This window comes from Eleutherodactylus coqui, chromosome 6 (genome assembly GCF_035609145.1).
Source record: "Eleutherodactylus coqui strain aEleCoq1 chromosome 6, aEleCoq1.hap1, whole genome shotgun sequence".
NCBI classification, from domain to species: Eukaryota; Metazoa; Chordata; class Amphibia; order Anura; family Eleutherodactylidae; genus Eleutherodactylus; species Eleutherodactylus coqui.
Window position 1 is genome coordinate 69,095,596 of NC_089842.1, and position 14,194 is coordinate 69,109,789.

A 14,194-nucleotide genomic window follows, 5' to 3' on the forward strand; every position below is an offset into this window, starting at 1 on the left:
CACAGAAAAAGACGAAAGAGATTGGTCATATCGTCACACGGAGTCCGGAGCTACCAAGGTATCCACTGGTAAATATGTTTGGAGCGCATAAACATGGATTCAGCTGCCAGATCTCTGTAGGCATCTAGGGCCTTAAAAACATGACAGAACAAGAGTTAAAATCAATAAACATGGCTGAGTTGATATCATCACAGATCAATGCACACCAATGTCTACAAACATCCGAGCATATTATTCGTATTACTGTTTATCCACTTTATCTGTACAACAAGGGGTTATAATCAAAATTTAATTCCTTCGGATGCACCGTCCCCAACTCAAAAATCCACCTTGCTTCAAGGGCCTTCAGACGTCTCTCACGGTCCCCACCCCTTAAATTAGGTTCGACAGAATCAATCACTCTATATTGGAGTTGGCTGATTGTATGTCCGACTTCAAGGAAGTGCTTGGGGACCGGTAGTTCTTTTTTCGCTGTCCTGATTGTACTTTTGTGTGCCGAAATGCGGTTTTTAATCTCGTTGGTGGTCTCCCCAATGTAGTACAGGCCACACAGGCACAGGATGACATAAACTACAAAGGTAGATCGACGCGAGTAGTGTCTCTTGATGTCATATAACTATCCGGTATGTGGATGTGGGAAACTGTCCCCTCTAATTAAATTATTGCAGTTGGTACAATTGTAACAGGGAAAGTTTCCCCGTCTCAAAGGAGCCAATCTCACCTGTGAAGTGATCGAAGTTTCAGTCCAGCCTGTGTGGACAACTCATCTTTGAGATTGCGTCCACGCCAGAAGGACATCAAAGGCGGTAGCTGAAACTCTACAATCTCCGGATGGCTATGTGTAATAATGTGCCAATATTTATAGAGTATATTTCTAATGATACTACTTATGGGACCAAAAGTCATCACAAATGGTATACGCGACAATTCGTCGGAAGTAGTCCTGCTCCTAAATAATTCTTCCCTAGTTGTACCAAGGGCTCTATTTTTGTATTTATGCAGCAGATTAGTGGGGTATCCTCTCTGGGTAAATTTCTCACACATCTCTGATAACCGTTCATCTGCCAGTTCTTGCTCAACAATGCGTCTTACTCTCAGGCATTGACTCCAGGGAAGTGATTGTATCATCCCTGGAGGATGTTGGCTGTTGTAAAGTAACAGATTGTTACGGTCTGTTTCTTTGACAAACAAATCCGTTTTGAACGTCTGTCCCCCTTTGCGGACCAGAACGTCCAAAAATTGCTCAGTGTCCGGTGAGTATATCAATGTGAACTTCAATTTCGGGACTACATTGTTAATTTCTTCATGAAACATCCCAACTCACCAGCTGCGCCTCTCCAAATGAAGAATACGTCGTCTATATACCTCCACCACACCTGGACCGAAGCCCAGGTGGGGGAGGCATACAGACGACGCTCCTCCACATGCCGCATAAAGATGTTGGCATATGTTGGGGCCAGTAAGGTATACTGTATGGATCATTGCCTTAATGGGTGAGCACTATGGCAAGTCCTGGTATTGGCTTTAATAAATTTAGAGAGACCTGGGGGGCAGTGGGTGAACGCAGACTCCCACTCAGGAATCCACAGTTAATGAGCCCATTAAATAATCCACAGCCAATGAGACTTTTGATATAACCGTGCTATTCGGCGGTTGTCATGACGACAGTGATGTAATTTTGGCGCTTTACTTGGCCGAGATGAAGAGAGTACACATAAGCACACTGGTATGCTGTGCTTGGATGGGGAAGCCGCGAGTGACGCGGGACGCATGAGGTAATGACGCACGGCGTGATGACGCCTTTACTAGTGTCTGACGTCACGACGCTGACAGGAGAGGACGCGGCCCCCGTGTGCAGTGGGGGGTTACCATGACAGCGCCAGACGTGCGGGATTGGTCCGGGACGCACGGAGATGACGTAGCTACAACGGAGGGCGCTATATGGCCAGGCTCTGATTACTATTGGATGCGACATTGGATCCAGCTGCCTCGATCTACGATACACCCTATGGGGTGACAGGTAACTTCACTGTAGGCTATTAGGTGTTTTATAAGTCACTGGTATTGGTTGTTTTGGGGGGATGATGTGCTATTTAAGGGCTGCACTGATAGCTAGTATTTTATTCATTGGCTTGAGAAAGACTGGGCATGTCCTAGTCGAAACGTTGCTTTGTTTTACGCAAGATGAAATAAAGAGGTCGTTTTAACCTAAGAAGTTTATTCATCTGATTGACACCACTGATGCTTCTCTCCTGAGGTTAGGTTATCAATAGTGTTTGCCTTTTAAAAAATCAAGGGCACCTGTTATAAGAAACGGCTAGCAAAAGATAGAACGGAGAGCAATTAGGCTGTAGAGCCATATCTTGTAGCGTTGCCATGTTTTCAATCTGAGAACATTCAGAGACTGAAAAGTTTAATCCGTATTTAAATATATATTCTAGTTTGCTGTGCCCGTTCCACCATTGTATTTGTTGCTGCCTAATTTTGAATAAAGACACCTTTGATTGCCACCTCTCCTTCAGTACTTTTTTCACCATCCTCCTACATACAGACAAACAGAGGCTGTATTGACATAATGTCTTCACCTCCATTCAAGGTTTTTATCCAAGGATACTGGATGGTCAAAAATGTCATCCAAACTGAATCCTGGATGGTTCCATAGGCTGCTATTAGTAAGCTGCAAGCTTTGTTCTCCGTTATACCGCGTTTCTGCTGCATTAGGGCGCCCACCCACTGGCGATTTTTTTTCCCTGCGAAATTCGCAGCATTTTTTTCTCTGCAGGGGTCTATGGGACTTGTAATGTTAAAGTCGCGATCGCGCAAAATCGCGATTTCGCGGTAAATTGCGATTTTGCGCGATCGCGATTTTAACATTACAAGTCCCATAGACCCCTGCAGAGAAAAAAATGCTGCGAATTTCACAGGGAAAAAAATCGCCAGTGGGTGGGCGCCCCTAGGGTGCGTTCAGACGAGCGTGTTTTTGTGCGTACTTAGGTGCGTACATACGTCCGCACCTAGGTACGAGCAAAAGTACGCGTGAACACAGCTGCGTGCTTGTTGTCAATGGAGCCGCGGCTGCTTCCGGCTGCTCCATTGAAAACAATGCTCTGCCTGTCCCCTGCATTCTTTTCCAGGGAAGGGTTTTACATATAAGCCCTTCCCTGAAAAAGAAACATTTTAATGCAAAACAAAAAAGTTTTTTTTTATTCCTACCTGTCCGCCGCTGCTGTGACCCCCGCGGGCATGAAGAACACATCTGCCGCATGCGGCCGATGTATCCTTCACCCCCGCTAGTTAAGAGAATTCTCTGCTGCTACATCTGCCACATCTGTGATGCAGCAAAAGGAATTCTTCAATTCTCAACCGCAGCTGTCACACATGACAGCTGCGGTAGAGAATCCTGCTGCCGGCATCCTGTCAATGGCTTTTCAGTGAAGGGCTTCATAAGCCCTTCCCTGAAAAGCCATTTAAAATAGTGCAAAAAATAAAAAAAAACAATTCTCACCTCCCTTCAGTTGCTGGGGCTCCGCCGCGACTTCTAGCTCTGTCCCCGGCTCTGTAGTTCTGAGCTATCAGCAGCCGGGGACTTAAAATCCCCGCCTGCTGGTAGCTCTGATTGTGGTTGGCTGAATTGCTTCAGCCAATCACAATCAGAGCTACCAGCAGGAGGGGATTTTAAATCCCCGGCTGCTGATAGCTCAGCAGCGCTACAGAGCCGGGGACAGCGGCAGAAGTCCCCGCTGAGCCCCGGCAGCTGTCAGTGGCTTTGCAGGGAAGGGCTTCATAAGCCCTTTCCTGAAAAGCCTTTTAAAATAGTAAAAAAAAAATTGAAAAAAAGGTACTCACCTCCCTTCAGCTGCTGGGGCACTGCCGCGTCTTCTCCTGCTGTCCCCTGCACTGTGGTGCTGAACTGCTGATCTATCAGCAGGCGGGCATTAAAATCTCCGCCTGCTGAAAGAGTTGTATGTAATTGGCTGAGGTCAGCCAATCACAAGCAACTCTCACCTGTCATTCATTCGGGGAGAGTTGCCTGTGATTGGCTGAGCACTAGATCAGCACCACAGTGCAGGGGACAGCAGGAGAAGACGAGGCTGTGCCCAGGCAGCTGAAGGGAGGTGAGTATCTATTTTTTTTGCTTTTTAAATCACTTTTAATTGATTTCCAGGGAAGGGCTTATATGTAAAGCCCTTGCCTGAAAAACAATTCAGGTGTGCCACAGACCATTTTCTTCAATGGAGCCGCCGGCAGCAGAAGCGGCTCCAGTGAAGATAATGCCTGCATTTTATTTTTTTTTACACTGAAACCTTTCTTTTTCAGGGAAGGGCTTATATGTATAGTCCTTCCCTGAAAAGGAATGCAGGGAGCCAGCAGGTCATTGTTTTCAATGGAGCCGCCGGCAGCAGCCGCGGATCCATTGAAAACAATGCGTGCATTCCCTATGGTGCACGCATGTCCTATCTTTGCAGGCACGCACCTGCAAAGTACGGACATGTGTACACACCATAGGGAATGCCGTGTTGTAAATACAAGCGTGTTTTCGTGCGTGCGTATGCACGCACCAAAACACGCTCGTCTGAACGCACCCTTAGGGCTTAAACAGATGAGCGTGATGCATTGCGATTTTGTACACAGGAAATTCCCGAGTACATAACGTGGAGAATAGAACCCTTTGATTTCAATGGGTTCATTCTCACTTTTTTGTACCCAATGTTTTCACGGCTGCAAAAAAAAAATAGTATCTAGCCTATCTTGTGTGTGTTTGCGCACCAAAGAGTCCCATACGCAGCACATACCCTTGATCACCGCCACCTCGTTAAACAAATTAGCCCTTTAAATCAGGGCAGGGTATTTTCCCCATGTATATGCATGAGCGGTACCTGTGCAAATATGCTCCGTGTTTGCGCAGACATGAGCACAAAATACAAAAGAAAATTGCGCAGGAGAAAGTGTTTTACGTCACACGCTTGTCTGTCGAAGCCCTTATACTGGATATAATACTGTAGTCGACTACACAGCTGAAATGAAGAATAAAGCTTGTAGCTTTGAGACAGATGAATAGATACATCATGTATAGATTACTTATATTTGCACATAATAACCAACACTGACCTTCCACAAACATTACTGACTGCAAAGAATCAGAAAATTCTGAGCACATTACAATAACATTTTATTTATTCCTTACTCTCCTTCTTTCTTGTCTTTTTCCCCATTGTTTAGATGTTTCTTTTATCTTTTCCATCATGTTCATGTCTAATAAAATAAATTGATAAAAACCTCTGATGAACACTGTGAGACATTAAATAACCCAAGGGACACCATAACTCAAAATCCTGAACTCAGATCAAACTGGATTAAGTTAATGTTGTCAGTGTTGGCTCTTGCATCATGTATGTATCAGGTATGAAGTTGTGGGTGGTTTAGAATGGTGATCTGATAATCAGAAGGTCAACATTATGGGAGTGAATCAGGTTAATTATTGAGTCAAAGGTATTCACTAGATATGGTGTCCCCTAACGTGAACTTAGATCACATACTGCACATTCATAGTTCAAGGCTGAAACTAAAGAAAAGTTTGATGTATTGGCCTTACTGCCAATATAAATCTAATATGGTCAGTTTGAGCTTTTGGGGGTCCCCCTATCTGCCCAAAGTGCCGATCATCGTATATGGCAGCAGTAGAGATGAGCAAGCACCAAAATGCTCGGGTGCTAGTTACTTGAGTCGAACTTTCCGCGATGCTCGAGGGTTCATTTCGAGTAACGAACCTCATTGAAGTCAATGGGCGACTCGAGCATTTTTGTATATCCCCGATGCTCGCTAAGGTTTTCATTTGTGAAAATCTGGGAAATTCAAAAAAGTGATGGGAACGACACATAAACGGATAGGACAGGCGAGGGGCTACATGTTGGGCTGCATCTCAAGTTCCCAGGTCCCACTATTAAGCCACAATAGCGGCAAGAGTGCCCCCCCTCTCCTCCCAACAATTTTTACTTCTGAAAAACCCTCATTAGCAAGGCATACCTTAGCTAAGCACCACACTACCTCCGACAAAGCACAATCACTGCCTGCATGACACTCCGCTGCCACTTCTCCAGGGTTACATGCTGCCCAACCCCCCCGCACGACCCAGTGTCCACAGCGCACACCAAAGTGTCCCTGCGCAGCCTTCAGCTGCCCTCATGCCACACGCTGGCCTCATAGCCACATCCCCCTCATGTCTATTTATAAGTGCGTCTGCCATGAGGAGGAACCAGAGGCACACATTGCAGAGGGTTGGCATGGCCAGGCAGCGACCCTCTTTAAAAGGGGCGGGGCGATAGCCCACAATGCTGTACAGAAGCAATGAGAACTCCAATCCTGTACCACCTCCGTCAGGAGCTGCAAACGTGGGCATAGCAATGGGGAATCCATGTGCCACACAGTATTCATTCTGTCAAGGTGTCGCATAGCTCAATCCACACTGCAAGGGGAAAGCCATCAGCGCTCTGCCCCCTACCCAAGTCAGTCAGTGCCTTTGTGCCATACAGGTCAAACACCGCAATGGGAACTAAGTTTGCACTAACAGCATAGGTGGGTCCTAGGAAACCCAAGACATGAACAAAAAATTGATCTGAGCGGCCAAACAGGGCAGACTTGCACCGCGCCCACGGCATAGGCCTCGGCCCACAGATTCAGCAATCCTAGGCTGGAAGCGGACTTTCACTGCACCCAGGACATAGGCCTCTGCACAAACCCTCAGCAATCGCGTGCCTACAGCGGACTCCTATGCTAGCGTAGCTGTGCACGTCTCATTAGCGCTGTATTGATCCTGTAGTTTGTCCCAATGCAGGGCCCCGGATAGTAGAGCTAATGTCAGATTAAATACAGCTGCGCTTTGGCCCACACTGCATGCCCCAGTCAGACTGGGGTTCTTTATAAGTAGACACAGGCAGGTACAACTCCCTGTGGAATGACAGCATGGGTGGGTCCCAGGAAGCCACCGGCGTTAGATAAATAAATCCCATTGCATTGCCCAGCACAGCTGAGGTAACGTCAGATTAAATGCAGGTGGGCTTTGGCCCACACTGCATGCCCCAGTCTGACCGGGGTTTTTAATACATAGACACAGGCAGGTACAAATACCTAATGTGAAGTCCATGTGGACCCAAAGCATGGGTGGCTCCCTGCAACCCACCGGCGGTACATAACCAAATCCCATTGCAGTGCCCTGGACAGCAGAGCTAACGTCAGATACAATACAGGTGGGCTTCGGCCCACAGTGCATGCCCCAGTCAGACTGGTAATATGTACCTTAACAGTAACTGCGTTGGTGGGAATGTGATGGCGACTGCGGACCTAGTAGCGTGGTTTTATTTAGTTGGTTTTCGGAATGTGGCCAGGATTAAGTGGGCCGTGGCGGGGGGATGGTGGGGGGGGGCTCTCTTGTTGTGTCGTTAAAGGTGAAATTCTTGGACTGCCACCAGACGGACCAATGCAAAGGTATTTGCCAAGAATGTTTGCATTGTTGGAGGAGGAGGGGATGTTTTTGAGGCACTACGTGTCCTCTCCACGTGTCCGTGGTTATATGCACCTTAACAGTAACCGCGTTGGTGGGAAATGGCCTCGCCACCATCATGTCTTTGGGAAGCCTCTGTTTCCACACCCCAGTGACATAGCATTAGCAGCGGTATAGGCAGAGCCCAGAATTAGTAACATTTCAGCGGTAGCATTAGGGACAGGCCCCAGTAACATATCACTAGCAGCATTATAGGGGGAGCACAGTATTAGTTCCATTTCAGTAGTAGTAGCAGTCCAGACAGGCCCCAGTAACAATTCCGAAGCAGCAGTATAGGGGGAGCACAGTATTAGTTCCATTTCAGTAGTAGTAGCAGTCAAGACAGGCCACAGTAACATTCCCGTTGCAGCAGTTTAGGGAGATAACAGTCTCTTTCACATTTCAGTAGTTGCAGTATAGACAAGGCCCCAGTTACATTTATGTAGCAAAAGTGTAGGCCAACCCCACACACCTTGCTGTACCATGAATGCAGGCGAAGCCCATAAAAATTACTAGGATTACACTGTAGGCGAGGGCCCCAAAAAATTGGTGTACCAACAGTACTAATGTACCTCAGAAAAATTGCCCATACCCAACCAAGAGGGCAGGTGAAACCCATTAATCGCTTTGGTTACTGTGGCTTAATTTGTAACTAGGCCTGGAGGCAGCCCAGTTAAAATAAAAATTGGTTCAGGTGCAAGTTTCAACGCTTTAATGAGAATTGAAACGTAAAAACATTGTTTACAAAAGTAATATGACTGAGCCTTGTGGGCCTAAGAAAAATTGCCCGTTCGGTGTGATTACGTGAGGTTTCAGGAGGAGGAGCAGGAGGAGGAGGATGAATATAATACACAGATTGATGAAGCTAAAAGGTCCCCATTTTTTATGGTGATAGAGAACGATGCTTCCATCCGCGAGTGCAGCCTGCGTATTGTTTAGGTACCGCTGCTGTCCGCTGGTGGAGAAGAGAAGTCTGGGGAAATCCAGGCTTTGTTCATCTTTATGAGTGTAAGCCTGTCGGCACTGTCAGTTGACAGGCGGGTACGCTTATCCGTGATGATTCCCCCAGCCGCACTAAACACCCTCTCTGACAAGAAGCTAGCCGCAGGACAAGCAAGCACCTCCAGGGCATACAGCGTGAGTTCAGGCCACGTGTCCAGCTTCGACACCCAGTAGTTGTAGGGAGCAGAGGCGTCATGGAGGATGGTCGTGCGATCGGCTACGTACTCCCTCACCATCCTTTTACAGTGCTCCCGCCGACTCAGCCTTGACTGGGGAGCGGTGACACAGTCTTGCTGGGGAGCCATGAAGCTGTCAAAGGCCATGGTGAGTGTTCCTCTGCCTACGCTGTACATGCTGCCTGATCTCCGCGCCTCCCCTGCTAACAGGCCCTCGGAACTGCGCCTTCTGCCACTAGCGCTGACGGATGGGAATTTTACCATCAGTTTGTCCGCCAGGGTCCTGTGGTATAGCATCACTCTCGAACCCCTTTCCTCTTCGGGTATGAGAGTGGAAAGGTTCTCCTTATACCGTGGGTCGAGCAGTGTGTACACCCAGTAATCCGTAGTGGCCAGAATGCATGTAACGCGAGGGTCACGAGAAAGGCATCCTAACATGAAGTCCGCCATGTGTGCCAGGGTACCTGTACGCAACACATGGCTGTCCTCACTAGGAAGATCACTTTCAGGATCCTCCTCCTCCTCCTCAGGCCATACACGCTGAAAGCATGACAGGCAAGCAGCATGGGTACCCTCAGCAGTGGGCCAAGCTGTCTCTTCCCCCTCCTCCTCATGCTCCTCCCCCTCCTCCTCCTCCTCCAAAACGCGCTGAGATATAGACATGAGGGTGCTCTGGCTATCCAGCGACATACTGTCTTCCCCCGCCTCCGTTTCCGAGCGCAAAGCGTCTGCCTTTAAGCTTTGCAGGGAACCTCTCAAGAGGCATAGAAGAGGAATGGTGACGCTAATGATTGCAGCATCGCCGCTCACCATCTGGGTAGACTCCTCAAAGTTTCCAAGGACCTGGCAGATGTCTGCCAACCAGGCCCACTCTTCTGTAAAGAATTGAGGAGGCTGACTCCCACTACGCCGCCCATGTTGAAGTTGGTATTCCACTATAGCTCTACGCTGCTTATAGAGCCTGGCCAACATGTGGAGCGTAGAGTTCCACCGTGTGGGCACGTCGCACTGCAGTCGGTGCACTGGCAGATTAAACCGATATTGCAGGGTCCGCAGGGTGGCAGCGTCCGTGTTGGACTTGCGGAAATGTGCACTGACCCGGCGCACCTTTCCGAGCAGGTCTGACAAGCGTGGGTAGCTTTTCAGAAAGCGCTGAACCACCAAATTAAAGACGTGGGCCAGGCATGGCACGTGCGTGAGGCTGCCGAGCTGCAGAGCCGCCACCAGGTTACGGCCGTTGTCACACACGACCATGCCCGGTTAAAGGCTCAGCGGCAAAAGCCAGCGGTCGGTCTGCTCTGTCAGACCCTGCAGCAGTTCGTGGGCCGTGTGCCTCTTCTCTCCTAAGCTGAGTAGTTTCAGCACGGCCTGCCCACCGCTGTGCTGCCACGCCGCGCGACACCGACTGCTGGCGACGTGCTGCTGCTGACACATCTTGATTGCGAGACAGAGGTTGCGTAGGAGGAGGAGGAGGGTGGTTTAGTGGAGGAAGCATACACCACCGCAGATACCAACACCGAGCAATTCTGGGGGTGGGTAGGACGTGAGCGGTCCCAGGCTCCGACTCGGTCCCAGCCTCCACTAAATTCACCCAATGTGCCGTCAGGGAGATATAGTGGCCCTGCCCGCCTGTGCTTGTCCACGTGTCCGTTGTTAAGTGGACCTTGGCAGTAACCGCGTTGGTGAGGGCGCGTACAATGTTGCGGGAGACGTGGTCGTGCAGGGCTGGGACGGCACATCGGGAAAAGTAGTGGCAACTGGGAACCGAGTAGCGCGGGGCCGCCGCCGCCATCATGTTTTTGAAAGCCTCCGTTTCCACAACCCTATACGGCAGCATCTGCAGGCTGATCAATTTGGCTATGTGCACGTTTAACGCTTGAGCGTGCGGGTGCGTGGCGGCGTATTTGCGCTTGCGTTCAAACACTTGCGCTAGCAACGGCTGGAAGCTGCGCTGAGAGACATTGCTGGATGGGGCCGAGGACAGCGGAGGTGAGCGTGTGGGTGCAGGCTGGGAGACGGTCGTGCCTGTGTCCTGAGAGGGGGGTTGGATCTCAGTGGCAGGTTGGGGCACAGGGGGAGAGGCAGTGGTGCAAACCTGAGGCGGTGAACGGCCTTCGTCCCACCTTGTGGGGTGCTTGGCCATCATATGCCTGCGCATGCTGGTGGTGGTGAGGCTGGTGGTGGTGGCTCCCCGGCTGATCTTGGAGCGACAAACCTTGCACACCACAGTTTGTCGGTCGTCTGCACTCTCAGTGAAAAACTGCCACACCTTTGAGCACCTCAGCCTCTGCAGGGTGGCGTGGCGCGAGGGGGCGCTTTGGGAAACAGTTGGTGGATTATTCGGTCTGGCCCTGCCTCTACCCCTGGCCACCGCACTGCCTCTTCCAACCTGCCCTGCTGGTGCACTTGCCTCCCCCTCTGAAGACCTGTCCTCAGTAGGCGTAGCAAACCAGGTGGGGTCAGTCACCTCATCGTCCAGCTGCTCTTCCTCCGAATCCTCTGTGCGCTCCTCCCTCGGACTTACTGCCCTTACTACTACCTCACTGATAGACAACTGTGTCTCATCCTCATCGTCCTCCTCACCCACTGAAAGCTCTTGAGACAGTTGTCGGAAGTCCCCAGCCTCATCCCCCGAACCCCGGGAACTTTCCAAAGGTTGGGCATCGGTCACGACAAACTCCTCCAGTGGGAGAAGAACCATTGCTACCCAATCTCTGCAGGGGCCCGTGAACAGTTCCTGGGAGTCTGCCTGCTCCTCAGAATGTGTCATTTTCATGGAGTGAGGAGGCTAGGAGGAAGGAGGAGCAGCAGCCAGAGGATTCAGAGTTGCAGCTGTGGACGGCGTAGAAGACTGTGTGGTCGAGAGATTGCTGGATGCACTTTCTGCCATCCACAACAGGACCTGCTCACACTGCTCAGTTTCTAATAAAGGTCTACCGCGTGGACCTATTAATTGTGAGATGAATGTGGGGACCCCAGAAACTTGCCTCTCTCCTAATCCCGCAGCAGTCGGCTGCAATACACCTGGATCAGGAGCTCGGCCTGTGCCCACACCCTGACTTGGGCCTCCGCGTCCTCGCCCGCGTCCACATCCACGTCCTCTAGGCCAACCCCTACCCCTCAGCATGGTGTATTACGAGTAGAGCAGAAGCAGGATGCTGTAATTAAATGTGCCGCTTATTGGCCTATGGTTGGAGGCTGACTTCGCTTACGGAACGCACAGCAGAGCCAGGAAACAATTATGCGCAAGGCTGGGTATTAATCACCAACTACTCCCCCCAGCAGACACGGCGTAAACTGAAGACGGTCACTGCCATGCCAAATATAGTATATTTTTCCACTTTTTGGGAAAAAGCCCCCTGCCTCTGATATACACTGTATTTGGATTTGCCTGTGGTTGGAGGCTGACTTCGCTTACGGAACGCACAGCAGAGCCAGGAAACAATTATGCGCAAGGCTGAGTATTAATCACCGACTACTCCCCCCAGCAGACACGGCGTAAACTGAAGACGGTCACTGCCAGGCCAAATATAGTATATTTTTCAACTTTTTGGGAAAAAGCCCACTGCCTCCTTTTACACTGTATTTGGATTTGCCTGTGGTTGGAGGCTGACTTCGCTTACGGAACGCACAGCAGAGCCAGGAAACAATTATGCGCAAGGCTGGGTATTAATCACCGACTACTCCCCCCAGCAGACACGGCGTAAACTGAAGACGGTCACTGCCAGGCCAAATATAGTATATTTTTCCACTTTTTGGGAAAAAGCCCACTGCCTCTGATATACACTGTATTTGGATTTGCCTGTGGTTGGAGGCTGACTTCACTTACAGAACGCACAGCAGAGCCAGGAAACAATTATGCGCAAGGCTGGGTATTAATCACCGACTACTAAACCAGCAGACACGGCGCGTAAACTGAAGACAGTAACTGCCAGGCCAAATATAGTATATTTTTGCACTTTTTGGGAAAAAGCCCACTGCCTATATAGCCAGTATACCTCTTTCCCTGCCTCACCAGTACTGCCCCTATACTCTGTAAAATGACTGCAGACTGAGGACACTATGGTCTGCACGCCCAATATACAAAAAAAAAAAATTGTGCAACACTGCTAAAAGCAGCCTCAACAGTACTGCACAGGGTCAGATGTGGCCCTAAGAAGGACCGTTGGGGTTCTTGAAGACGAATATAACACCTAACACTCTCCCTATAGCAGCTACAGCAAGACAGCACTTTCCCTGATCTCTGTCAGCATGCATCTGTGGCGAGATTTAAATACTCGGGTGTCATCTGATCTCCCCAGCCACTCACTGCAGGGGGGTGGGATAGGGCTGGAATGTCACAGGAGGAAGTTGTAATGCCTTCCCTGTGTTTCTATTGGCCAGAAAAGCGCGCAAATTTCTCAGGGAAGGAAATGTAATGGAGTCGAGCACTGCGTGGTGCTCGTCTCGAGTAACGAGCATCTCGAACACCCTAATACTCAAACGAGTATCAAGCTCGGACGAGTACGCTCGCTCATCTCTAGTCAGCAGTGATCACATCATTGCACAAGACTGCACTGCCCTGCGTCTTACTCGGCCTGCAAGCTGTTTTTGGCGCACAGGGTTTAGGCACTTTGCTTGGGAGCACTATTATATTTGAGGTCACTGGTACAATTATTTTGGTGGACAAAATTAATGTTGTGGCACTTACTGTTGGGTGCATGCTTTTAGGCACTATGGGGATGAATGGGCCCCCAGGCAGGTGGGTCCTTAGGCAGGTGCTTCTCTAGACTAACCGAGGGGAAGAATGTGGACTAGCTGTTTCTCTCTGGACAACTGGTAACCACTTAAATAAGGCCTAGTCATAGGCCTGCCCTGGCATTTTGCAGCGGGTTGGCATGTACTGTAAGGCAGACCATATTGTTTTTTGTTCAAACTAAACTTTTATTAACACAGAACTTCAACAGTAACAAACACCAGGAGTTCCCTGCTGTTATAATGTCCATCTGGTGCTGAGTCTCGTGAGCAGATGTTACAGAACTTAGACAGAAATACACAGCTCCTTTTTCTTTCTGTACTTTTTGCTTTGCACAGAGTCCCTTAGTTGTAAAAACTCACGGCAACTCTCAGATAGGCAACTTCGGTAGGCAGAGTAGGCATTAGGAGACAGGACACACTCACAGAGGTATGCCCTCAATGGCCTCTGTAACTTGTGATATGTTTTCTGTGCAGGTCTCACTTCTTACAGGCCAGAATAGATACTGTCTCAGTAAACACTAGAAATTAAGCTGCATCACCTCCCTCGGCTTGTTATTAGGCTAAGTATCTTAGCCAATTAGCATGGTTTATATAGGGATTGTCCGAGTTAAGAAAACCCCTGTCAACAGGTCCCCTATGTGTTAAAATAACAAAGCAGTTGTTCCTCACCTCTCCCTGTTCCCCCACTCATCCCCCACGCCAGCTCGGCTCTGCCTGTGACATCACTTTACAGGCTGCAGTT